General features: G+C 41.7%; 1 protein-coding gene and 1 pseudogene across 6 annotated transcripts in view; one reads left to right on the top strand and one right to left on the bottom strand.

The window, feature by feature from the left end:
• The window catches only part of ANKRD11 (ankyrin repeat domain 11), a 129,945-nt gene that overhangs the window by 13,611 nt on the left and 88,951 nt on the right, over window positions 1-27,383 (top strand). The gene's annotated exons all lie outside the window — the stretch shown is intronic.
• LOC112474749 lies at window positions 12,424-12,542 on the bottom strand (annotated as a pseudogene).

Raw genomic sequence — 27,383 nt, 5'->3', positions numbered from 1 at the left:
CATTGTTCATTTCCTCTCTCTGATTCCTGGCAGCTGCTGATCTTTTTAGTGTCTCCATAGTTTTACTTTTTCCAAAAATGTCATATGGTTGGAATTCTACAGTATTTAGCCTTTACATACCTGTTTCTTTCACTTAGTAATATGTATTTAAGGTTCCTCCATGTCTTTTCATGGTTTGACAGCTAATTTTTTTTTTTTTTTTTTTTTGCGCTGAATACTAGTTTATCATCTGGATGTCCCATGGTTTATTCATTCACCTACAAAGGGGCATCTTGGGTCACGTTTAATTGTCTCTCTCTAGTCTTCTCTGATGAAGAAGTAAACAATAAACAAAGCCAGCTGCTGATCTCTGAACTCAGTTCTGACCTCTCTGTGAACTGCCTCTAAGAGAGGAGGTATTCTTACCCAAGGCTTGTTGTGTTGTGCCCTTGGTTCCAAGAGCCCTGGACTGTGACAGGAGAACATTGCTTAGGAATGATGCAGCCCTCTGTTCAGGGATAACCTGAAACACCTTGCGAGGAAACCATTCCCACAACATTTAAACACTGAAAGTTGGTAATGGGGTGGGGGAAGAGAAAAGAACTTCCTTGGGCTGTAGTCTTTCTGGGGTCTCTATGGGGTGCATACCCACAGTCCAGAGTCGGTGCAAGGCCCTCACTGGGATTCTTTGGGAAGTGTATGCCACTGTATCAAGCCAGGGTGCCTTTGCCTACACCACTTAATTTTTCTTTTGGAGACTAGACTAGTAATTCTTTTTTGAATTAGACTAACAACTTTATTGAAAAAGAGATGAGTCCTTCTACTCTCGTGGCCCTGGTGGCATTGGCCTCAGGCTTGGGGATCCCTGGAGTCCTGCAACCGGAGCGCTAGACTAGTAATTCTTAAGCTGGGTTTAGAACACTTAGAGTGTATTGGGGTCTTTAGCTATTTCAAAATGTCATCAGATTCCCAAACACAATTTAATTTTATTCACTAACTCAAACATATGGGGCCTCATGGCCCTTTCTGGTCATTTTTTGAGAGTGAGCTCTGCATACTGATTCAGGAAGCAACAGGATTGCTGCTCAGGTGCCCCCCCCACCCCCAATCCCTACTCCCCTGAGGTAGAATCCCCACCTGGCAAGAGTACGTGTCTTGGGGAGAAAGGCTATGTCCTGGGCTGGTAGCCAGCTTGGGATGAATTGGAACCAGTGCATTCAACCTCCCCTCTAGGCCTTCATTCTCATCTGTAAATTAGGAGACAGCTATGTCACATGATTCTGGATCCTTTTCATCTTGATATTCAGAGGATAGTACTGGGTGTAGGTCTATAGAAGGACACTATAAAGTTTGAAATTGTGTGTCTTATTCTTGCTGAGCAAAAGGGACAAAATCTCAGTTATGCCTCAGCCTGAGGAAACGGGCCTCTAGTGTACCCTGTCCTCACCCAGCTGGCTACTCAAACATGCTGTGCTCCTCTTCAAACGTGCTTAGTCTGAGGTGGCTACATTTCTTCTTCCTGTAGAAGGAGCACAGACAACAGAAAGGTCTACCTGGTGGGGCTAGGCCCATCTCCGTGCTCCTGACATGGAACAGCACTGTGGTGGGTGTCTGGAGTCACCCCAGGGAGACGATCAGAAAGCTGACACCTCTTGGTAGAAATGCTCAGATTTTGTATATGTACATCTTTTCATCCAGTTGACAGTCTTTACAGAGGGTGGGATTCATGGAGTGGGACACGCAAATAAAAGGGTCTTGTAATGGGTAAGGGCTTGGGGAGATCTGCGATGGAAGTGGGACCTGGACTAGCACTCTCTCTTTTTATACCCAGGGTCCTAAGCTCTGTCCTCACACTTTTTCATCTCAGGAACTCATGTTGTAAACATGAAGAGTCCAGAGAACTTTTGTTTACGTAGGTATATCTACTGATAAAATGTTTATTTACTAATTCCATTTAAAAGTAGGAATAATAAACCCATTACATATTTCCTAAAGAACACGTTTTTACTAAAAATAATTATATTTTCCAAAACAAAAAAAGGTGACTGTCATATATTGCTTCATTAAAGCATGCAAAGAAAAATGTAATTGGAATAGAGAAGAGTATTTGAATTGCTTCTTGACATAATTTTGGAATTTTTCTTTGATAGGACAGCAAACCGCGACGGATGGTCGTGTGGTAAATGGTCATTGTCAGCTTGGAACCTCCACTGAGTCATGGGCTGTTCCTTCCCAGCTGCATTCAAAACCCACCAGTCTTCCTTGCACTGCGACATGATTTTACCTGTTTTTGGTTTGCCAAGTTATTTAGATCTTCCTGATGAACTTATTTTTCTACAACAGAAAGTTACTTTTGTTTTTGTTGCCACTGCTCTCATCAGAAGAGTCTTTAAGCCACTAGAAGCAATCTGTTCACAGTAGGGAGTTCTCCAGAAGTCTTATACTTGATTGAACATTTGAATTTTAGCATTGGCAGTAAATTAGGTCAGGTGTTTTCCTTGAACTCTGGTAGTCTTGTTTTGTTTTCCAGAAATGATCTGTCAAATACCCACGTCTGAAAAACTGGAGTTTGTATATCATTCTTTCATAGAAAATGATGTTCCCTGAAAAAAGTGCTTTTGCTGGAGAGAACGGTTATATTTGGTACGCAGTAGAAATGCTTCATGTGTACTTCTCATTTGTCATAGGATATGACAAAGACAAGTATGAACGGCTTTGACTTTAATAAAATTAATATGTATTGCTTCATCATGAAGGTGATTAAGCAAATTGGACCATCATTTGCATCACCAGTGCACATTATCACCCCAGCTAAAAAGGCAGTATTATTATGAGAAAAGGTTTTGAAAGGGTTACAGGGATTCCCAAGAGTCCTTGGACAGCACTTTGGAAATAGCTGTACTAAGAGAAAACGTAGCTAAACAAATTAAGTCAGCCTAAATGCTTATTGATAACTAAATATTTTATAGACTCAAGAGAACTTGATTGTGTCTCTTCCCTCTCCCCAGTACATGTATATAGCTCATGAATTTGTTTGCATTTTCAGAGGGGACACTTGGCAGTGCTCACCCCTCCTGCAGTTCTCATGGAAATGTAAAAACTAACCCCCTTTCATTAAATTCTAAAGTGGGTCTGTGTTTGTCCTGGGTGTGTCCTCACACATCCTCAGTTGTGTGTTGGCTCACGAGCTGTTTGCCCTTCTTTTCATCTTGGTTTTTGGTTGATACCAGTAGCAAATGGACTAAGCCCCACAGTACAGGCTCGGTTCCTGATTGATAACCTGCTCTCAGGGGCATGGATTCTGCTCCCGGGGTAGTTTGCTGGGTGAGATCCAGCCCATTCCTCTGGCATGGAACAGTCTTTCCCTGGGGCTCATCCAGTTTACTTGCATAACTTCCTTTTAAGAAGCTGCCTCAAAATTGACCATGCATCTTTTTTTTTTTTCCCGTGTTTTTTTTTTTTTTTTAAAGACCCTGATTCTCTTGGATTATTTCAATTATGTTGCCTCTCTTGGCTTACTTTAATCTTGTTTTGTAGTTTAGCCTGGTCACATGATTAAAAAATTTGTCTTTGTTTTTCCAAATTTTACAGACCTTTTACGATGATCTGGATTGCAGTGGCTTAAACTATATTATTATGTATTTGCTGGTGTGGAGAACTTTTTAAAGTTACAGAGTTCTTATATTCAACTTTTATTAGTCTTTTTTAAAAAATTGCTAACTCTGAATTGGTTGCAGTGAGACCTTGAGATAGACTTTCTTATAATGCAGAGCTGATCTGCTTTAATTGGAACTGAGGACTCGACATTTTTTTCAATAACTCAGTAACCTGTATTTAACTCTTTAGGCCATTTACTATGAAACTATGACATGCAATTCTATAAGGATATTTAATGGAGCTCTCTATCATAAGATATAACTCCTGTGTATGAAAATGATCTCTTTCAGGCTTTATTGAGATGGGGAGGGGAAAATACTCTTAGTTTTCTGTGAGGTATTTTTATATTAAGAGGAGTTTCTTGATTATTGAGAGTAGTATGGCAGGCTTAGAAGACTCGGGGCCATTTATTTTCCAGTAATGTGGAAGCCCGTTTGGGATTGCAGTCTTAGGGTATGCTATGTGGTAGAGAGAACCAGGCTAGGAACTCCTGTCATCTTTTGTGGGCCCTGTGAATTGCTCTCACCTCTGATTGGACTATGTGCATAGCTCCCAAGTGCTCTCTTTGGAAGCTCACTCTGCATCTGGGACATGGAGAAAGAGGCCAGAGAGGAGCATCCCTGGGAAGTGCTAGAATCACTGGATTTGCATATTCAACTGTGGGTCAGCAGAACCCACTTCATTTTTGACAGCTGGTTGTTTGAGCTTTCCTTATTTGTAGCCCTCAGAATTAAGCCAATCTTTATTATCAGAACTTTCTTTGTTATTCATTTTTGGTATACATTTTTTGATACACCTACTTACGGTAAATCACAATGGTAATTCTCATTGTCCAGTGTATTTCTTTCTGTTCAGTAAATATTTAGCACTTGTCATGTGCAAGGAGCTGTGTAAAACTCAGCTGGATTTCCAGGATGAAGAGTAATGGCACCTGGAATGCTTACTGTCTGTCAGCCTTGGGCCAGCTGCTGCTGCTTTTAATCCTTAAAGATCCTCTGAGTTGGGCATTATTTTCCAGAAGGAAAATAGAAGTTTACAAAAGGAAATGTGTGTGTGGGACTCCTGCAGTTCCAGGGCATGCTCTTCCACAAGGCCATGGTATTTGTCACCTGTGAAGACAGGTGGATGAGGCTGGCATCCTGCTCTCAAGGCACTTACAGCCTTGCAATAAGATGTCAGGCCCACAGAGAGACCTGCCAGAAGCTCTTGTGAGAGGAAGTGTGCAATGGGAAGGGAGGAGACCATGTGTTTTGGGGTTGGTGTTGACAAAGGCTCCACTGAAGTGGTAGTATTTGGGTGCGTTTTGAGTAATAAGTAAAATTAGAACAAACGGTGATGGAGATTAGAAAAGGAATTTTGGGTGAAGGAACTAGAACGGGCCCAGAGCAGAGAATACCTTAATGTGTGTAAAGGTTTGGGGCATAGGTGAAGTTGGAACACCAGACTAAGGAGTTTCTGTTAATCAATTAATTAATTAATTATTTTTAGGAGTTTCTTGAAAAATGGTGAACAGAAGCCGGTATTGGAAGAGGGGTGTGCGGCAGGAAGCCCAGCAAGGCAGGCGCAAGGTCCAGTCTCCATGGCTGCTCTGGGATGGAGGGCCAAATGGAGGCTGCACAGAATGTGGGGCTTGGAAAGCCAGGCAACCAAATCCTTGCGGTGTGGTGACTAGAGAGATGGTGGTATTGCTATGGAGAGAGGAGACAGAAGAAGGGGCTGATTGGAGAAACTGTGGTGCCAGTGGGAGAAGTGATACCCATAGGCAGCTAAGAGAAACATCCAGCGTTTGGGAGATAATTCAGGACAGGAAGTTGAGATAGGAATCCTCCATGGATGGGTGGGTGTGTGTGTGTGTGTGTGTGTGTGTGTGTGTGTACACGCGCACGCACATGCACATACAGATTTGATTTTTTCTTTAAAAAATTAAAAGACTATCTATAAAAGCAGTTTTCTCCTACTAACACCAGTAGATACCTTTGAATGGATAATGCGTAGATATTCTAGGTCATTTTCCTATTTTGGGAAAGAAGGTGCCTTGTGTTCCAATCTACATTATTACATATTTAAGCCTCGTAATAAGTATAGCTCACACAGTCATGTTACTTTTTTTCCCATGTAACTCTAGGGGTTTAAAATGGTCTGAAGAAGCAATAACAGTGATGTGCTTTAGACTGAAGTCTCCTCAGAAGAGCCAAGGATGTCAAGTTTAATTTCCAGATATTTGTGGTGAGGCTTAAGGAGTTTAAAACCTCCATTTAGTAGTCATTTTTATTTGTTTCAACTTGAAACGAGTCTTTCCTTTTTGTCAGCCAGCCTACCCCACCTTCTGTAAAAGTGACTTCCTTCAGTTTGAGGTATAAGGGATAGGACCAAATGAGCTAGAAAACAACAACAAAACGAATGCAAGGAGTGGTAAGGTTACGTTTTTCCCCTTTGGCAAGTAGGACTAAATGGTGTTAAACTTTTGTTCCAAAGTCTTGGAATCTGCATATTTATTCCAGATCTTTCCTGGGCTGCTGTATCAGGAGGTTTAGTGGATGGCAGCAGAGCTCAGGGAACTGATTGATACCCTTGTCACCATGGCTCTGACCTTTAGAGGATGTCCTTTTTCTAATTCAGTTGACATATTTGTCACCAGGAACAGTTTTTAATTTTTTCAGATCCACATCCCTTTACCCACATCCAATGTTACTAGCTTAAATAGACAACCAGGACTGCCAAGAAGGGTGCAGGGATGGCAGGGAGAAGTTCTGTTGGGATGGATATGGGCTTATGCCCATCTGGTGCTTTGAAATAATTTGTGTAACACTTCTTGAGAGTTGATATTAAAGTGTTTTATGAATTAATTGGTTTTAAACTTTATCCATTAGGAGGGGTGAGGAAGAAGTAACTCGGTATCAGAGTGCCTTTGCTAAATTGGATGGAGGCAGCCACTCACTTATTTTAGATGAAAGGCAAGATCACCAGTGGTGATTAGACACAGGTTCACTCTTGAGAGTGTTTTCTTGCTTAGGTAATGGGTTTGGTTAAAATCAGTTTCCATGATCTTTTTTTTCTAACATAGTGTTTCAGGGAAAAGCTGCCTCTGGAGAGTTTTCTAGGAGTTTGGTGTTTAAGAAGTACAGGTTCTGGGTTATTGGAGGCCCTGGACACGGGGCTGTCAATGAGCTTAGCTTGTCCATGTTGTTGATTCAGCTGTTAATGTGTGTTCTAGACGATGGATTAAACATCAGCTTCTGCGGCTGGATTCTGAGGTACAGTGAAGACAGGTTTTTTCTAATAATGCAGCCTGCCTATTGTCAGTGCTCAATAGATGCTTCCGGAATTAGGGACAGATCCCTTAAGCACCTTAGCCTGTGCTTCACTGCTTTTCTTTTGCTTAGAAAATGGACCAGGAGGTTCATTGTCAAATTCTCAAAAAATAAACACTGTTTTTCTTATTTCCATTTTCTACCCATTATAGCAAATACAAGAAAACATGAAAAGGGGAAAAATCTACCTTAAACTGTACCATCAGGGCATGAGTGTTATTACCATTCTTCAGTAGTGGGCAGTCAATATCCTTACTGACTTTCTGTGTACTTGTCCTATCAATTACAGCTGGCCCTTTTTATCTGTAGATTCCACATCCAGGGATTCAACTAACCACAAAGGCAGATTGAAAATATTTAAGGGAAAAAAATGTTACATTATTGCTGACTGTGTAGTTAGGCCTATGTTGGTTGCTCTGTTCTGAACACGTAGAGCTTTATTCCCCTTGTCATTGTTCCCTAAACAATGCAGTATAACGACTATTTGCATAGTATCATGTTGTATTAGTTATTATAAGTAATCTAGAGCCGATTTAAAGTATACAGGAGAATGTATGTAGGTTATCTGCAAATACTACACATTTTATATAAGAGATTTGAACATCTGGGGATTTTGGTATCTGTGGGGGGTCCTGGAATTAATCCTTGAGGATACTGAGAGACAGCTGCATTCAGAAAAGGGTATTGAAATCTCTGACGTGATGTTTGTGGTTTTGTGTATATCTCTGTGCAGTTACTTTTTACTTCATGTGTTTCGAAGCTTAGTTACTAGGGGCATAAACATTTGAGACTGTTACATCCTCTCCATAAATCTGCCTCTTTACTATTATGGAATGACCTATTTTTTGCTTTGCAGTCTATTTTGATATTAAAATAACTTCAATTTTTCTTTTGACTAGTATCAGCATCCTATATCCTTTTCATCTTTTTAAGTTTAAACTGTCTTTATATTTAAAGGAATTCTTGTAGGCAGCTTCCAGTTGAGTACTGCTTTTTTAAAGAAACCCAGTCTGACCATCTTTCTCTTTTAAAAGGTGTATAGACCATTTATACTTAGTGTGAATATTGGCATGATTAGGTTTAAATTACTGCTGAGTACCACTTTTACAGTATAAGTACCTTAAAATGGTGTATGTCCATGTTTCCCCTCCCGGCCTTTTTGTTGTTTTCTTACATTTCACTTTTACACATGTTTTAAGCCCCACACTTCATTGCTGCTGTTTTCATTTTTTTGAAAAAGTGGATGATCTTTAAAAGAAAAAGTCTTATGTATCTACCTGTGTGTCATTGCCATTTCAGGTGCTCTTCATTTTACTATAGATACCTATTTCCATCCAGAAAAGTTCTTTTCAGCTGTTGCATGTCTGAAATTAAAAAAAAATTTCTTCTGTGTGTGTATATGAAATCTCATTTATTGAAATAACTCACCCATTTAAAGTATACACTGAATGGTCTTTAGTATATTCACATGGTCTTTGTTTTGGGAAGGTTTTCAGTGGGTGTTGAATCCCAGGTGCTACTCCCGGGTTTTGTGCTCAGGTTGAGAATCTGCTGACATTCTTGTGTCTTCTTCTCTGTGTGGCCTTTCTCTCTGGCTGTTCTTTAAGATTTTTATCTCTGTGATGCACCATGGTGTGGTTCTCTTTGTTTCTTTAGCATTGGGATTTTTTGAGCTCCTTGGATCTTTGAGTTTAAAGTTTTCATCAAAATTTGAAAACTTTTGGACTTTATTTCTTCAAAAAAATTTTTTTTAATATTCCTTAGCCCCCGTGAGGACTCCAGTTACATATCTTTTCAGTTGCTTGTGGTTGTCCGGGTTCACGGATGCTGTGCTCATCTTCTTTCACAATCGTCTGTTCTTTCTGTTCAGCGTAGTAGGGTAGTGGAGTTCACTAATCTTTCCTTTGGAATGTCTTCCTGTTAATCCCATCCAGTGTGGTTTTTTTCTCCCATGGTGCAGTTTTCACCTCTACAGGTTCATACTTAATATGTCCCTAGTTAAAGTTCTTGCATATTAGCAAACTCAGTTATAGTTAGCTGTTTAATGTCTGTCTGTATCTACTAATTTTGCCATCTGGGTCAATTCTTGTTTGGATTCAATTGATTTTTCTCATGTGTTGTATTTTCTTAATTATATGCCTGTTTTTTTTTTTCCAATATACTTTTTATTTTTGGAAAATGTTAGATTTACAGAAAAATAGTAAAGTGAAGTGCCTTCTTTTCATATCCTTGTGTATCTCTTATGTAGCTTCCCTCATTGCTGACATCTTCCATTACCATGCATGGTACATTTGTCAAAACAAAGAAACCAGCATTGGTACATTACTCTATTAACTACACTGCAGACTTTACTCAGATTTCCTCAGTTCTTACCTAATGTCCCTTTTCTGTCCCAACATTCTGGTCAGCACACCCCCACTACATCTAGTCGTTCTGGCTCCTCATTTTCGTCCTGAGACGGTTTCTCAGTCTTTCCTTGTCTTTTGTGATCTTGACATTTTTGAGGATCACCACCGAGGTACTTTGTAGCATGTCCTCCATGTGGATTTGCCTGATGTTTTTTCTGTAGACTTGGATTTTAGTTTTGTAGGGAGATGACCATGGAAGTGAAGTGCCTTCTTTTCATATCCTGTCAAGGCCTTTTTGACCTTCCACTAGTGCCTGGGCCGTGATCTGGCCTATGTAGCCTGGCACTGCCTCTCATCCTGGTTCTCTGCCTGCCTGTGCTGTCACCATGACACGTGGGATGCTAACCTCAGTCACATGATAAAGGCCCCTGCATTGTCATTTACTGTTCCCCTTTCATCCTCTTCCCTTGAGATTGTCAGCACTAAATCTAGTACACATGCAAGAGAAAGGGCTACTTGTGGGGAAGATTATCTCTGCTACTCTTTATTTATTCAGTTGTTCATTTACATCAGTATGGACTTGTGTATGTTTATTTTATACCTTTTTTTTTTTTTTGCTCAGATTGTTCCGGCTTCCATGCCTGAGAAAATCTGGATGCCAGACACTGAGTTTTGCCTCACTGGATGCTGCACAGTTTTGGCATTCCTTAGCTTTGCTGTAGGAAGCAGTTTGCTTCTTTCAGGTTTTGCTTTTAAGATTTGTGAGGCAGGCGGGGCCTCCTCAGTTGTGGGCTAATGCTTCCCTGGCTGAGTTGAGGCCTTTTTGACCTTCCACCAGTGCTCAGGTTGTGATCTGGCCTTGTGGAGCCTGGCACTGCCTCTCATCCTGGTTCTCTGCCTGCCTGTGGGATGTTTTCTGTTTGCTGAAGACCCAAGGGAACCTCTGCAGATCTCTGTATAATTTCCTTCAAATCATGTCTTCCTTGATATAAATATCTCCACTCTGACACACACACACACCCACACACACAAACCCACACACACACACACACACACACACACACACACACACACACACACGTACGTAGCATTCTGCCTTTTAAAATCATCTTGTGGGCTTTTGGTAAACTGTATTCGACAGATCTATGTGCAAAGCAGAAACTGCTTCCATTCTATTTAATGTGATTTTAGAAAGTATTATTTCATTTTATATCATTAAAAAATAACCCAATTAGGAGAACAAGGGATCATGACTCCTAGTGCAGTGCAGGTCCTGGGCTGGAGCAGGAAGGTCAGACTGGAGCAAGGTTTCTGCATTTGTTCACAGCATGGTATCCATGGGTGTTTGCAATTAGTTAATTTTGCTGTGGTTACATATGATGTTAACATTAGGGGAAGCTGAGTGGAGGGTATATAGGAACTCTGAACTTAAAAAAGAACCCAATGGATAAGTATAGTCTTTTTTTCTCCCTAGTAAATGTTCATAACAGTGTTCTCAAGGTGAGTATGATCCTAATAGAAGTTTCTCAAACTCACAAGTGCATGGTGTGAAACCTGAAAGCCCCCTTCTTTTTCCCTTCATCATTGTCTCCAATCATTCCTCTTCCCCTGGCAGGAGGTAGCTGTTCCTTTAGGGAGTGTCCTTCCTAACCCTTCCTCCCCCTTGTTACATTCCACATGCATTATTAAGCAGAGTGGCTTTTGTTTGTTTGTTTGTTTGTTTTAACTTGGTATCAAGTCCCAGAGATCTTTCCTGCTGTGAACTCGTCCTTAGTTGGGCTTCACTGTCTTATTTCACCATCACACACAGATGGTAGGCATGGTCTGCCTCCTCTTCTGTCCTGCCCTGTGTGGCTACACTTAACTTCCCACATGTCCTATGTACACGCTTCGCATATTCACACCTGTCTGGAATGCTGTTCACTGGCTCTTTGCAGGACCTTCAGTGGCCTCTTTGCTTTCCAGGACTTTGTGGAGGACCCTGGGCTTATGACCACAAGTGGCCTCAGGTGCCCAGAGGGCACTGGGAAGCCTACCCCACCCCCCAGCTTTCACCGTAGATGCACATTATTGCCACATTATCAAGCCCTTCCTGCCCCTTGACCTGGGGTTTTCATGGCACAGGTAGTGATTTCTGGGTCTCTTACCTGGTGCCCGGGTGTGTGTTTCAGGAACACCATAGTGATTAGATGTCCACTTGCCTGCAGCTCAGTCAGTGATGGAATTGAATGTCAGACTTCCATTGATGAAAATGCTGTTTACAAGAAGTTTATCCTCTGAAAATGACTGTTTTGGCTTGATTGATATATGCTTTCAAGGCTATTTTCTTAAATAAAAATATTTTGTAACTTGTGAAAATATCTACCTTCTGTGCCTACCAGAAGGTAGGAGAATTTTACAAGGTCAGGACTTGGACTTTTATCGCTGCATATATTGAAGGATTGAAAGATTCTTTTAGAAATACTGTCCCCTAACTCAGGGGTCTCCAGTATCCAGGCTGTGGATTGGTAGCGATCTGTGTCCTGTTAGAACTGGGCCACACAGCAGGAGGTGAGTGGTGGGCCAGTGAGTGAAGCTTCATTTGTATTTGCAGCCTCTCCCCAGCATCAGCTCCATCTCAGAGGCATTAGATTCTCATAGGAACAGCACAGATCTCTGGTGCCAAAAAGGTTGGGAACCGCTGCCCTAACAGGTATCTTTTAGGGTTAAAGCCATTGAGCCAGTGTTGGTGGCCCTGAACCCCACTGCCCTACTCTGCAGTTGCACCGATTCTTCTAGGGGTGACCGTCCCCTATGGTCTTTAGGAAGGCCTCAGTTTTCCTGAGAGTTGTGCTGTGTTCTCTGTTTTCACCCGTCAGAACTGAAAAAAGTGGGCCCCTTGCTTAGCAGTGAAGCACTGGTGAGTGGTTGTGTCCATGTAATTGTGTTGGCTGTACTTTTTCAGTTTCTCAAGTCGAAGGACAGGTAACTCATGAGTAGGGGCAGCAAGGAGGAGCCTGGACAAGTTTCCTGGAACTATCAGGTCATTTAAAACTTGGGTTCTGCTAGAAGAAGGAAAGGTTACTTCACTTCCCTCATTCCCTCTCTCCCTCCTTCCCTCCTTCCCTCTCTCTCTCTTTTTTTGTTAACCCCTACAGCACCTGGTCTTCCTAGGTGGTCTCCCATCCAAGTACTAAACAGACCAGACCCTGCTTAGTTTCTGAGATCAGACGGGATCGGGTGTGTTCAGGGTAGCATGGCTGTAGACGAATTGTCTGTCTTAATCATTAAATTTTTAAATATATGATTTTCTACATGAATTATGTTACTAGAATACCTTGCAGTATGGTTTTTCTTATATTTTGATCCACACTAATAGTACATACATTGTCCATTGGAAGCCTAGCATTATATTTTTCAAAAAACTAAAATCTGAGGAACAGAAAAACCCTGGCAGCCCCTTTGTTTTTTTCACATGCAAATATGACAAAACTAGTAATTGTTTTTTATATTTATTTTTATTTTTCAATTGCAATTGACATTCAATATTATATTAGTTTAAAGTGTATAGCATAATAATTAGACATTTGTATAATTTATGAATTCCCTTGATAAATCTACCACCACCTGGCACCATACATAGTTATTATTTATTGGCTATGTTCTGTATATTGTACTTTACATCCCTGTGACTGTTTTGTAACTACCAATTTGTTTTTCTTAATCCCTTCACCTTTTCATCCAGCCCCTAACCTCTGCTCCCATCTGGCAACCATCAGTTTGTTGTATCTATGAGTCTGTTTCTGTTCTGTTTATTTTGTCTTTTAGGTTCCACATAAAAGTGAAATCATATGGTATTTGTCTTTCTCTGTCTGACTTAGTTCACTTAGCATAATACCCTCTAGATCCATCCATGTTGATGCAAATGGTAAGATTTCATTTTTTTATGGCAGAGTAATATGTTACAGATATGTACCACATCTTCTTTATCCAGTCTATTGATAGACACACTTAGGTTGCTTCTATATCTTGACTATTGTAAATAATGCTGCAGTGAACATAGGGATGCATTTATCTTTTGGAATTAGTGTTTTGGATTTCTTCAGATAAATACCCAGAAGTGGAATTCCTGGGTCCTTATATAGTTCTATTTTTAATTTTTTGATAAACCTTCATACTATTTTCCATAGTAGCTACATCAATTTGCAATCCCATCAGCAGTGCACGATGGTGCAATTTTTCACCACATCCACATCAACAGTTGTTCATTGATTTATTGATGATAGCCATTCTGATAGGTCTGAGGTACTATCTCATTGTGGTTTTAGTTTGCATTTCTCTGATGATTAGTCATCTATTGGCCATCTGTGCATTCTCTTTGGAGAAATGTCTCTTCATGTACTTTGTCCATTTTTTTAGTGGAATTATTTTTTCTTTGGTGTTAACGTTGTATGTGTTCTTGATATATTTTGGATATTAATCCTTTGTTGGATGGACATTGGTAAACATCTCTCTTTGAGTAGGTTGTCTTTTTGTTTTGTTAATGGTTTTCTTTGCTGTGCAAAACCTTTTTAGTTTGATATAGTCTCATTTGTTTATTTTTCTTTTGTTTCTCATGCCTGAGGAGATGTATTCAAAAAAATATTACTTAGAGCAGTGTCAAAGAGTTTACTGCCTATGTTTTTAATCTCTTTTGGGTTTATTGTTGTATATGGTAAGAAAGTGGTCTAGTTTCACGCGCGCGCGCGGGTGTGTGTGTATCTGTCCAGTTTTCCCAACACGATTTATTGAAGAGACTATCTTTCCCCTTTGCATATTATTGCCTTCTTTGTCATAGATTAATCGAGCATATAGGCATGGGTTTATTTCTGGGCTCTCTGTTCTGTTCCATTGACCTATGTGTCTGTTTTATACTAGTACCATGCTCTTTTGATTACCATAGTCTTGTAGTATAGTTTGATATCAGGTATCGTGATACCTCCAACTTTGTTGTTCCTTCTCAAGATTGCTGTGGCAGTTTGGGGTCTTTTGTGGTTCTATATAAATTTTAAGATTATTTGTTCTAGTTCTGGGAAAAATGCCATTGGTATTTCAATAGGTATTGCGTGGAATCTGTAGATTGCTTTGGATAGTTTGGACATTTTAATAATGTTAATTCCTCCTATCCGTGAGCATGTCATATACTTCCATTTATTTGTATCTTCTCCAGTTTCTTTCTTCAGTATCATAATTTTCCAAGTACAAGTCTTTTACCTCCTTGGTTAAACTTATTCTTTACCAATAATATTGTTTCTTTTTGGTATAATTGCAAATGGAATTGTTTTCTTAATTTCTTTTTCTGATAGTTCATTACTGGTGTGTAAAAATGAAATCAATTTCTGAATATTAATTTTGTATCCTGCGACTTGACTGGATCCATTTATCAGTTATAATAGTTTTATTGGTGGAATCTTTAGGGTTCTCGCTATATGTCATGTCATCTGCAGATGATAGTCTTGCTTATTCCTTTCCAATTTGGATGCCTCTTATTTCTTTTTCTTACTTATTTGCTGTGGCTATGAGTTCCAATACTGTGTTCAATAAAAGAGGTGAAAGTGGACATTCTTGTCTTCAAAACCAGTAATTGCTATTTTCCATGATTTTGTTGAGATTGTGTTCTTTAACTTTTTAAAGTCAATTGAGAGAGCTTAGAGTTACTTCTCTCCTTTAATAAAATTGACTGACATTAAAATGTAACTCTTCTGTAGTTCGTTGTAGAGCTCTGAGAAGCCCTTGGCGGGTAGCTCATGGGATAATAGGCAGTGATGAGAGTATAACAGCTGCCTTTTAAATGAAGCAGAAGCAGCCAAAACTTGAGACCAGACCATTCATGATTCCCAGTGTTCCCTGTAAATGTATCTGTAAGATTGGATGGATGGAGGGCTCCTGGGGGACAGGCTGTTTGTGTTTGACTGAGGCACAGACCTCCTCGTCCTCTTAGGGTGCCTGGTCCCTATGTCACCAGTAGCAGGTTTTCCACACAGTCACTTCACTACTAACATGGGGCTTTCTATTATTAAAAATGAAGAATAGTACTGAATGAGATTCTTTTCTTTTACCGGCTCTGGTTGATGGGGTGTACCTAAAGTGAATTTATATTTCTGAAATCTCCAAAAATGTTTGAGTGAAAAATGAAAATACTGTTCTTTGCTTATATTTATTGTTAAGAATGGTACCTCTGGCTTCTCCTTACTCAGTGAAACTGGGAGACTTCAGAGAGTAGTTCTTGGCCCAGTCGCAGGAACACTGCAGGTTCTCTGGGTTGTCTGTGTCCTCCCTTTGTTGAGAAGGATGGTGGTGGCTTTCTCCTGTCTTCTAGGTGGAGTGAAGGTGGGCAGGTAGGTGGCCTCATCATGGCTTGACCCTGGCAGGGGTTCAAGAGACCAGGTGCTTTGTGGGTGTAGTCACCACCTATTTTGTTATGCCTGTTGTGACAGATCAGAAAGTTGTTTGTCCTTGTGTCTTTAAGCATGCTGTCTACTCAGGTATTCTGGTTGTAAACCACTAGGCACCTTTTAGCCATGGAGAATTGAAATTTTTCAGAACTTTCTTGGAACCTGTCAAAAAAGTTAGAGCAGAAGAATATCAGAAAGGTTTGTTTATAAAGTGTTAGTTTTAGGGATGCCTATGAAACATTTAGTTGATGTTTTCTCAAATAACTCAGTGCTCTGATAAAAAAGAAGGAAAAAAATATTCTGTCCCTTTCTAATTTAAAACATTTTATTATATTTTTCTCCAGTTTTAAGATATAATTGACATGCAACATTATATAAGTTAAGATGTACAACACAGTGATTTGACACGTGTTTACGTTGTGAAATGATCACATTCGATCTAGTCAACATTCATCACCTCATGTAGTTAAAATTTTTTTCTTGTGATGAGAACTCTTTAAAACCTGTCCCTTTCTATAGCACATATCTTTGTCTTCTTTCGTTCACCTGTTACACCAGCCCCCAATATTTGATTGGTTCAGAAGTTCTCATGGTTCTACCACTGGTTTATGCAGTTTAATTTTTGTCACAGTTTTTCCATATTAGTGTTTGGAGATAGGTGTTGTGTTTTGGAACTCCGCTCTGTTTTGATACCTAGGTGACTGACTCACACCTTAATCTTACAGGCTCGGAACAACTTCTGAGCAAATGGTTGCATGCACAAAAAGGGGAATATGTTCCCAAACAAGTCTAGCCTCTTCTCGAGGTGTGCTTGGACTTGTGTTTATGTGAGCAGATATAGCCCTGAACTCTGGAAGGCCGTGTGTGGATAACTCCCTGAACCTTGCAGGCAGGCTCTGTCTGGGTTTGGCTCAGAGTTAGATTTGCAAACGTGTCCAGCAGTGGTGTCGGACTCTTCCCTTAGCACTCCTTGTTTCACGGTTTGAGGGTGGAGTCTGGGATAAGATAAGCCTGAGCTCCTTGGGGAAGCCTTAGAGAATATTCTCTTTGCCGAAGGGAGTTCCAGATTCAGACAGATATTTTAGATACTTTATATTGCCAGTTGCTTTTATTGAGCGCCTCCTTCAGTGGGAGCTGAGCTTCACAGATGTAAAGCACTGGAAATTTTTGCAGGTGCTTGTGAATGTGAAATATGGTCACCTTTTACCTTTCAGCGTAGATGCTCTACTAGGGAAAGGAAGGTGGGGGTCTGTGGGATCTGCACATATGCCCACTTGGTGTCACCTTCTTGGTTTTCGTTCATCTGGCTGTCCACTTGCTGAATCTGGATTCCGCAGAGCACTTGACCACCCACGGGGCTTCAACTTGCTTTGGCCTCTTGGCTCTGGCCATTCTGGTGTAGTGGTCTTTCAGGGTTACTTAATTGCCTTGTCACTGCAGAGACACATCAAGTAGTAGGCATCCTTGTAGAATGACACAAAGTTTGGAATCAGACAGAAATAAGCCTTTTAGAAAGGGTGGACGTAACATGTAACATCATTTTGTCCATGATGTTTTACCAGAGTTTGGAAATAAATCCATTAGGAGGATAGAGACAGTTGATTTCTCCTAACTCTGTTGCTGGAGGCTGTTGATGTCATCCCACAGTAGCTAGAAGTCATGGCTGGGAGGAAGCTTTTGGATGTCCTTGGGAATCTTTAATCTCATCCTTCTTGGTGGATTTCTTTTATCTTGCAACTTTCATCCACAAATCCATTATTTCTTTTTGTGGTTCTTCTCTGTTTATATCCCTGATGACCTTGGTCCCTGCACCTGTCTCTCACCTCAGCACCAAAGCATCGTTTTGCCTTAGGTCATAGGTACATATTTCCAGGTGGCAAGAGGCTGCTGGTCATGGTTTAGCAGATACCTGGAGAGACTGCAAAGCCAGGTGGCCTGAAAGGGAGCTTGTGGTGCGCCTATGTCCCTCTCATTAGAAGCTGTCTGGTGGGGAGTCCACAGATGAAACTTGATGTCAGAACGTTGTCCAAAATAGTCATTACATGTTAATTATGTAGTTTGTTTCCTGCTAGACCTTGAGGGACTGATGATACAATTCATGTTCCTGCACTCTGCTCATTGAGACCAGAGGTCAGCACCATCTTTGACACCTTGGGACAAATTATTTAATTTTTGTTTTTCTGCTGTAAAACCGAGCAATGGGGGCAAACAGGCTAAGATTATGGGTTCTTGCAATTTTAAAAAATTAGTGTGGAACCATCCACTGATTTGCGTAATCAGTCACGTGTTTCAGTATTAACTTAGGAAAGTTTGCTCATGTGCAACATTTGTAGTCTTAAATGGAGAGGTGGGGAATGTTGATTTTAAAAAGTAAGTTACAAAATAAGATTCAGTATGATTTCATTTTTGACTAAAAAATACACTCTAATGTTTTACTGGAGACCTGAGTGTTGGGGATTTGTCTGTAGTTTTTCTTTAAGTCCGTCAACATTATCGAAATTTTTTACAATAAAAATGTGCTTCTTCTGTTTCCATATTAAATGGTTGTTTTAAAAAAGAGATCACGCCTCACTTCCTTTTCCTTCCTCCAAACCCCTTGAGCCAAGTGTCTAGACTGCAGTGATGGGGGATGGGAGAGTCTGAGTCATGCCTGGGTTAGTGTTTTACATTGAATGTTTTTAGTAACTGTTTTAATACTATTTTTTTTTTTAAATAACTGACAGTGGTTTGAAGGTTGAAGATCCAGACAGAAAAGAGGAATTGCCATTGACATGGCATAGTTGAATAGATAAACGACTTTATAAAATAATGTACTTTTTTTTTTGGTTAGGCTATAAGGCGAGACTAAAATATTTCTTTCTAGACTTTGTGTAGCTTGACTGTCTAGTTTCAGGTGCAGCAGGAGCTAAAGTAAGATTTCTTTCAACTTCATTTGGGCACCCCCTGCGGTAGTCACTGGTCTGAAACATTTTTGATGGCTTTGTGGGCTTCAGGCCAAGAAGAGGTAGGTCAGAACAGAACCACCCTCACAGGATGGGTGGCATTTCTCTCCGTCCACCTGTTCTGGGCCCAGCCCACTCCCTTCTGCCTTTTTTGGGCGTGTTTGGTAATCTGGCAAAGCACTTTTACTTGAAGGATCTCAAGCGCCTGGGAGAGAATAGAACAGATGTGATCTGAGTGCCATGGGAGAGACCACAGCCCAAAGAGCTTGAATGGCTGCAGTGTAGTCACCAAATGAATGACCCATGGCCAGCCAGCTGTCACTTATGCTCTCAGAGGTCTAATCTGACCTCCCCCTGCTCCTGTAACATCTGTTTGTTGGGCTAAAAATGTTCACTAAACATTTGATGATAAAAGTAAGTAAATTTGATGTGTGTGTGTACACGCACGTGCGCACACCCATGCGCGCACACACACACACAGCACACACACATATGTAATCTGAAATATATCCTCCAGCCCGAATTTTGAGTAGCTGAAGGGCATTAATTTTTTGAGAATTCTAAAGGTCCAGTTCTCTGGACTGCATTTCCTAACAAGCCTGTTGGTGGGGGTCTGTCTGGGTTTAGTTAGAGGAATGCAGTAGTGTGGAGAATTTGTTGTCTGGAACCAGAGCTGTGTGGCTCTTCATAGTGTGCAATTTACAACCTGAGTACAGCTGGCTGCATTCAGCAGCAAGTTAGTGGTTTATGGAACTCAGCAATCAAGGGCAGTGGGTCAGTGGGTCTAGATTCAGGTGCAGCTTTCCCCTTCACCTGCAGATTTCTTCAGAAGAGTCCTGAGTCTGCTTCTTGGGCCAGCTGAGGAACATGTTCACATAGAACTCGACAAGGTGAAGGCACTATGGATATTTCAGTACAGCATGCCCCCCACTCCCCCTGCCCCGCCGCCCCCGGTCTGTGTGCTTTCCCTTGTTTGAGATGGAAGGTGGCAACTCTCTGAAAGGAGGTGGGATGCAACTTGCAAAAGGGTTCCCCAGTCTCTTGGAAGCTGGGGGGGTTCGAGATGAGTCTTCATGTTGTGACCATCTCATTCCTACTACCCTCTGCAGGATTAACTTGTGTTTCTGTTAATGTTGGAAAGCGCGTTATCCCATGTAAGTCACTTGTTTGCGTAATTAGAAAGTCATCCAGCTTGTTTTATAAACTAGAAGAGTGTCATAATTTAACTTTTTGTTGATAACTTAAGGTTGGGACTTTTGCTGTGTGAAAGCTGTTGGTCCTTCAGACAGCAGGCCTGCACTGATAGGTGTTGCCATGTTGGTAGTTTCTTGGTGTCTTTCTTCTTGCAATCTCCTCTCTGTTGCCCACCCCTATATTCACTTTCTATATTGATTGTTTACCATCTGCTTAGGGCCTGGGCACTGGGACCTTTCAGAACCTTGCTTGGTGCACCAGCGCAGTAAGTTTTCCTCCGGACCACGTGCTGTCTTCCTGACCACGTGCTGTCTTCCTAACCTCAGGTGCCTCATAATCTTTGGGCTAGACTACACAGAATCTTTCCTTCTCTAAATCCCAGTCCTAGCAATAGCCACTTAAGAAAAGACTTGTTTGTGAAATTGCCCAATTTCTCTCTCTCCAGCATCTGTTCCTTCTTCATTCCTCCTCCCTAGAAAGCATACTCATGAGAGAGCCTGTCAGTCAGGTTCCACTGTAGTTTTCTCTGGATTCTTTTTGCAAATGAACCTTTGTCTTATTGATTTTCATTTTTCAAAAAAGACTTGTTTGGCCTTAAGCAAATATGTTGACTCCTCACATGCCCAAGGCACCTACGTTTCTCCAGTTTTTGCCTCAGTGTGGGATTGCAGAATGCGTGGGACCCTCGAGGATGCAGGTGTAGCCACGTGGTGCTGTAGAGTAGCCTGCACAGATGATACCTGGCTCATGGTGCTCAACCAGCTTAGGAGAAGAGGAGTTAAAAATGGCTTCATCGTTTTGCAACTGGGGTTCCAGAAATAACATCTTTTCACAGTGAATTTCTTGGTAGAAAGGAGTTACACACACACACACACACACACACACACACATTTATATTTGGATCTGAATTGAAGCTTGAGCAGTTTGGAGATGCAGAAAATAGAGTGTTTGGTGAATAAAGATGAAGGTGTATGTTTTTAAAAGATGAGGAATGGAAACTGTGAAATGGTAAGTTTCTGCAGCAGGTTATTTTCTTCTAAATTTTTTTTCTGTATTTTCAGACTTTTTAGATTGAAATTGTATGTCTTTGGAAATTGAAAACAATCACAACATAAATGGAGCTTACAACCCCATTTACCCTTCACCCCATTTTTTTTTTTAAATTATGAGACTGCACATGTCTATAATTGAACCGAATTAAACTGCTTCTAATGGAGCTCTTGCATTCTGTGAGAGAAGTGATAAAGCAACACACTTGGAGTTCAGGGGTGACCCTGGAAACGCAGTGGTGCAGTTAGTTGTGTGAGCTGGTTTCTGGATGACCTGCTGAGGTCTAGAGCACACAGTCAGTTCATCCAGACTGCACCTCTTCACTCTGTCCACTTCCTAATCCCGTTTGGTTTTCAAGGCGTATCGAGAGCCCTGATCACTGTTTACATTTGATTTGAGGCTTAAAAAAATTATCTTATGGATTTTTAAAATCCTATTTAAAAACTGGTAGAAGGTCTAGGTCAGAAATTTTAAAATGAGATAAAATACCTGAGTGTGCCTTGTTTGCTGGGATGCATACCAGCCTACTTCCATACCCTGCCACCTGCACACAGCTGCTCTAACTGCTCTGTGGCTAGTGTGGGGCAGGCATGGGGGCTGTCCCCACCTTCCAGTGACCAGTCAGAATGGCTTTCCAGACACATTCCAGCTTCACACATTTTAGGACCAGCTCTTTCATCAAAAAGGGCCATTGGTGGGCACAAATGACCCCATGTGCTGAGTCTGCTTTCTGTTGGTTAGTCATTTTAGGGAGTACCAGAGTTCTCAGTGCTGCCATCTAGAGGCAGTGTTTTTATCAGTGTTCTGTAGAGGAGCTTTTCTTATCTAAATTGAAATGATTTGAGTAATACTTTTCAGTTAGGAGATGCTATATGGATGGCGCAGTCTAGAAGCACAGGAAGGAAGTTCATTATGTACAGTGGCTGTCTTAAGTCATCAAGTCTAATTCTCTCATGGGACTTTGTTGAGGAAGCTCCAGGGCAGGGCTCTGCTCTTTCTGTACAGGGCCAGTGAGTAAGTATTGTAGGCTTTGCTGGCCATGGAGTCTCTGTTGCAGCTATTCACCTCTGAGGGTTTAGAACAAAAGTACCCACAGATGATATGTAAACAAATGAGAGTCATTCTGTTCCAATAAAACTTTGGATACAGAGATAGACGGTGGCCCTCACTTGCTGACCCTGCTCTCTGGGACACTTTTGATGAGAATTACTAGGATCAGTAAGTCTAAGATCTGGTTGATTTTTATTAAAATACTATACATTTGTACAGTCTGATAGTAATGTTTTCTGAAAGAGTTGTTATGTGTAAAAGATCTCATTAAAAGATCATGGGGTGAGGGAGATGGTGAAGAAAATTACGAATAGAATTATTATTTAAAATTCTTGTCTTTTTTGCAACACTGCCAACCCTCGTCATTTAATTCTAAGTAATGTTTCCCTCACTGAAACTTTGTAGAGATGTGAGTGAAAAACAACCTTGTATCAGTCTAACTTTTCCCAGGGAGTAATGGAGGAACAACACCCAGAACTTGAACTTGCCCATCAAATGTTTTCTTGAATACTTGCTGCATATTAAGTGCTATGTTAAGTATTTTTTAAGGCCTCAGGTTCTCACAGTTTACAGATTTGTTCATGAAACAAGACATGAAATATCAGCAACACAAGTATTTAGATAAGCCATCTAATAGTACACATGATTAATAGAAGTTCAGAGGAAAGAGATTTCCTGAGAGGACTGGAGGACTTGGGGAGGAAAGAGAGAAGTGAGAGACAACATTGGGGAACTTTTTATGCTTGAAGCAAGACAAACTGAGTTTGGATCTTGAAAAGTGGGTAGAGGAGAGACTCAACTAGGCAGAGAACAAAGATTTGGAAATAGAAAAGCAAGGAAATACATGAGGAGCAATGAGTATGCCACCAGCCTGGTGGGCGAGGCAAGGAGAGCTGAGGTTAAAAGTAGGCAGGGGGTTTGGGGGCGTGGCTCCATAAGCTATCCTTTTCAGGTAAGAAAGCATCATAAATATATTGCATAGAGTTCTGCCAGGAAGCAAGACTGGTCACCTTTGGTGTATTCACTGGGTCTCAAACAACAGGTGTGCGTGCTGGGTCTGAGTGGACAGGTGAGTGTGGGCATTGGCGGCAGCAGAGCTCATCCTGGACACCCCTTTCGTCTTGAGACCCTGTACATGTTATATACTTGTTCATCTTTTCTGCTGTAGGATGGAGAAAAGGGATCCCTGGCTGAAAGGTTAGGGCTTGGTCTGGTAGTGTTGCTGTCATCAAGGATCTGTCATAGATAAATAGGTGCTCTCTTGGAGCATAGGAATGGAGATGGGGTGGTGCGCCAGCCCTGGATGGTGGAAGAAGGATGGGACTCCTGACTCAGATGCATATCTGCATGCCTTTCTGAGGGGTAGCAGTGATTTGGTTATGGGAAGAAGGCCTACTTCCAGGGCCAGGGAAGAGCTGCTCCTGTTCAGAGTCCTTATGGTCCTAATGCTTTCTCTCCTCCAGAACCAGCCTGGTCTAGATGACACTGATGTTGGGACCCAGGCCTCCTGACCCTGTCCAGTGGATACCAACTACTGAGACTCGTGCCCTCAGCGCTGTGTCTCAGGGGCTTAGTTTTGAGACAAATGGAACCAGCAATTCTAGTCATAAGTAATTATACTGATTACACCAGTCTTGTAACTTAAAGGTAGGAGGGTACGTTAAGGAGTTTTTCTGCTTCAAACCTGGGGTTGTGTTCTCAACCTTCCATGAGTCTTAGTTAAGTGTGAGTGAGGGTAACACAATGTTTTGACTTTGTAAAGCATCTCATGGGACTATGAACTTCAGTAATTTTTTTCTGGAGTAGTTGGTTTTGGCTGTTGTGAGCTGCATGTAGCATCCCATCTGTAGACGTCAGTCTTAGAGAACTTATCTTTTCCTGTGGCTCAGAAAGTTTGCACCATGACATCAGCCCTGTGATGAGATTGGCAACATGGCTTATTATGCAGTCACTGCCTCTCATGCTCTCTGAAATTAAGTGTGTTGACTTTGGAATTGGTTTTCCTGTACCTGCAGATTGTTCTCTTTCTGGTCACAAGCAAAAGGCTACAGGGAGCCCTTCTCTGCCCTCTGTGCCATTGCCCACAATGCTTAGAGGTGGGGGAGCAGCCCTGGCTGTGGTGCTGACAGCAGGTGCAAGTGTCCCTAGTATGCTCATGTTTTTAGGGACCAAAATGTACTACTATAGTAGATGCTTTCCAGGGCCAACATGCCCACAGTACTTAACCCTGAGGGTTCCACCAGCCCAAGGTGCAGTGTTGATGGGATGGGTATTGCTTTTTACTCCATGGCGTTACCACTTATTTTGGTAGATTTTGGAAATAGGGCTTTTTTTGTTCAAGTTCAACCATTAGTCTGCTTTCAGATCTTGAGAGAGTAACTTAACTCTTTTGGGTTAGACTGGATGATCTTTGAAGGCCTTTTCTATTAATTCCATTATTCTCATAGCGTTACTATCTAGGAGCTCTTTATCCTCAGTCCAGTGAGAGATCTTTATGGTGATAACAATGAAGAACAGCAGTAATGATGACTTGAAGATTCATTTCTTGTAATGAAAATAGTGTAGTTTCTCTGACCTTCCTCAGTCGCATGTGTGCACACACGAGTGTGCGCTACTGCCATTCTATGAATGACACTGTGAAATTGGGTCATTCAGGAAAACATCTAGGGACCGATGAACTAAGAAGGTGGACTGTGAACTATCAGGGAATTACAGGGAGCCACTGAAGACAGGACTGCTTTCTGACTACTTTACATATAAAGTTAAAATTTTTATTTAACCTTTCATTAGGGATATTTCTAAACATTCACTAAATTTGAGAAATGGCACCCTGTGTACCCAGTTTTAACAATTACCAGCATTTTGCCAGTCTGGTTATATCTGTTTCTGCCCCCTATTATTTGTCTTTGTTTTCTCTTAAAAAATTTTTTTTGAATTTTTGATTTTGAAGTAAATCTCAAACATCCTATCATTTTACCTCTACACACTTCCCAGTGTCTAGAGATAGTGTCTCTGAAGCCTTAGTTGTAGCCATGGCTGGTTTAAGCAGCTGTTACTCACGACTCTCTGATTGTTTCTCACCTGCTGACTGCCTCGCTGCAGGTGGACACAGAGGCTACTCCAGCTCCCTCACCTTCTCCATGGAAGATAGTGTGTGTGACTTTTTTCTTAGAATTATAGCATATCTCGCTGTGTGCTTGCTTGTTCTTTTTCTTCCCAAGGGTGTAAACTCTAATGGCAATTTTTCATAGAGCTGAGTTTTTAAATCTTTGTTTGTATGAGAGTTAGGTACTGTCATTGGTGGTCTTTGTGGTCCTTTAGTTTGTAGCAGGAATCAGTAGGCAGGACCTCAGGGTTCAGTGCAGACACTCCTGCCTCAGAGTTCTTGAATCTATTGCTCCTCTGGTTCCGCCTTTAGAGCTTCAGTAGGATTTTTTTTAAAGTTTGTTTGTTTGTTTGTTTGATGAACCTGCCTCAGACATTGTGCAATGATCCTGTTTGTAGGATATGGGAATACTGATGCAGTTGCACACTAGCTGTTAGATACACTTCTTTTCCGGTTAGCACACCTACAGGAGACATGATTCTCTGGTTTCTGTGGAAGAGTTCAATGTGTGAGCATTACAGACACACCAATGTCCAGTGGAAGTTTGGTCCTGACAGAGCCGCCTGGTGGATGCTGGTTCTCCTCGAGCACTTGAAGACCTATCTCTTTCTGCGTTGTGGTGCCATCTGTTAGCCCCTCTGTCTTTGGGTGCTGCAGGTGTGGCTCTGGTGGGTCTGCATTGGCTTGGTCATCTTGGAGCACTCTTTGAGGTTGGGGTGCACTGCCCTATCTCTCCCTTGCCATCAGAGAGAAACTCTGCTGGCGTAGATGGCATTGGACTTGTGCACTGACTTCCAGGGTATCCCTGTGCTTTGCAATCAGTCGTTCCACCTGTGGGGCTTATATGGGCACCCTGTGTCCCACATCTGTTAGGGGCGGGATCAGCTGGATTCAGAGTACACCAAACTATAAAAGTTGGTAACTGGCAGTGTTAGTCTGTTTCTTGGGAATAGCTCAGTTTGGTGTCATGTTCAACCTGCCCTTTTCGTGACGTGCACCTTTCTTAAGTGAGTATTTTTAAAAGAGTTTTGGGTGGAAATGAAGGTCAGTCTGTGTTCTTCCTGGTACATCACAAAAGCACACAGGCACTATGCTGTGTTCTTCTGCGGCAGTTTTTAAATTCTCAATAAGTCTAAATTCTCAATAAGCCTAATGAGATAAGGCAGCATATAACATTATCACCAACCACATTTTTCTCAAATAAGGAAGCTGAAGCGAGGAGCTGAGTCATGCAGTCACAGGGCCATGGGGACAGTCGGCAGAGAGAGTTCTCACCTGATCCTTCTGTATTTGTGCAGAGCTGCGGGGTAAACAGGGTGGGCCTGGGGGCTTTAGGGGATATTGCTGCCACACTTGGCGGTGCCTTTAACCAAAATCATGGAAACCTTACTTGAAATGATTGTCTCCTTGGTTAAACCTCAGTGCTGCATTTAGGTTCTGCAGTGGGAGAAAGTGAGGTCAGATGAGCGCAGTTTGACAGGGCCCCTGCTGCCACACTCAGCTGGGGAACCTCTGGGCTTCTGCTGGTCATTTTCATCAGTAGTAGGAGTCCTAGGGGAAGTGAGAATTGTGTTCAAGGTGGAAACTGCCTCCTTGTCTTCTCTGCACCTGGTTGGAAGAATTTGTTCCAAGGCTCCTGGGTGTCAGATTGCAGGAGCCTTTTGCCATTTTGCCTCACATGGCAGGTGGAAGGTTTCAGGGGTCACTGATACAGAATCCACACTGGGCTGAGGGTGTTTCTTGGGCTCCAGGGTGGTGACAAGGGTGTCCTTGGAGAGGTGTTGGCCAGGCCATGCAGGACTCCACATCATTCCCTGGGCTGGGATGCCTCACGGGATATTTGCAGACCTGATTCAGACTGCCAGATGAGACTTCTGGCCTGCATGGTGGCTCACAGCCTCTTCCAGAAACTTCTTGATATATGCCCAGGTAGCCCTTTCTCAGGACTGCTGTCAAGACACATACTGGCCACCCTGGAATGTAGGGTCTTCTCAGCCTGAGCTGAGGTCTGGGAAGAAAGACTCATTCCTACTCTAGTATGCACAAGAATTCTCTCATAGGAAGAGAAGCTGGTTTTCCTAATTCTAGTGCTTTGACCATCTTCCAGAAACTTCTTGATATATGCCCAGGTAGCCCTTTCTCAGGACTGCTGTCAAGACACATACTGGCCACCCTGGAATGTAGGGTCTTCTCAGCCTGAGCTGAGGTCTGGGAAGAAAGACTCATTCCTACTCTAGTATGCACAAGAATTCTCTCATAGGAAGAGAAGCTGGTTTTCCTAATTCTAGTGCTTTGACCAAGCCATTTTCACCATGCCTGATAGATGGCTCATC

Source organism: Pteropus alecto, unplaced genomic scaffold (genome assembly GCF_000325575.1).
Source record: "Pteropus alecto unplaced genomic scaffold, ASM32557v1 scaffold7, whole genome shotgun sequence".
In the NCBI taxonomy this organism is placed as follows: domain Eukaryota; kingdom Metazoa; phylum Chordata; class Mammalia; order Chiroptera; family Pteropodidae; genus Pteropus; species Pteropus alecto.
This window is presented reverse-complemented; position numbering and strand designations above follow the sequence as displayed.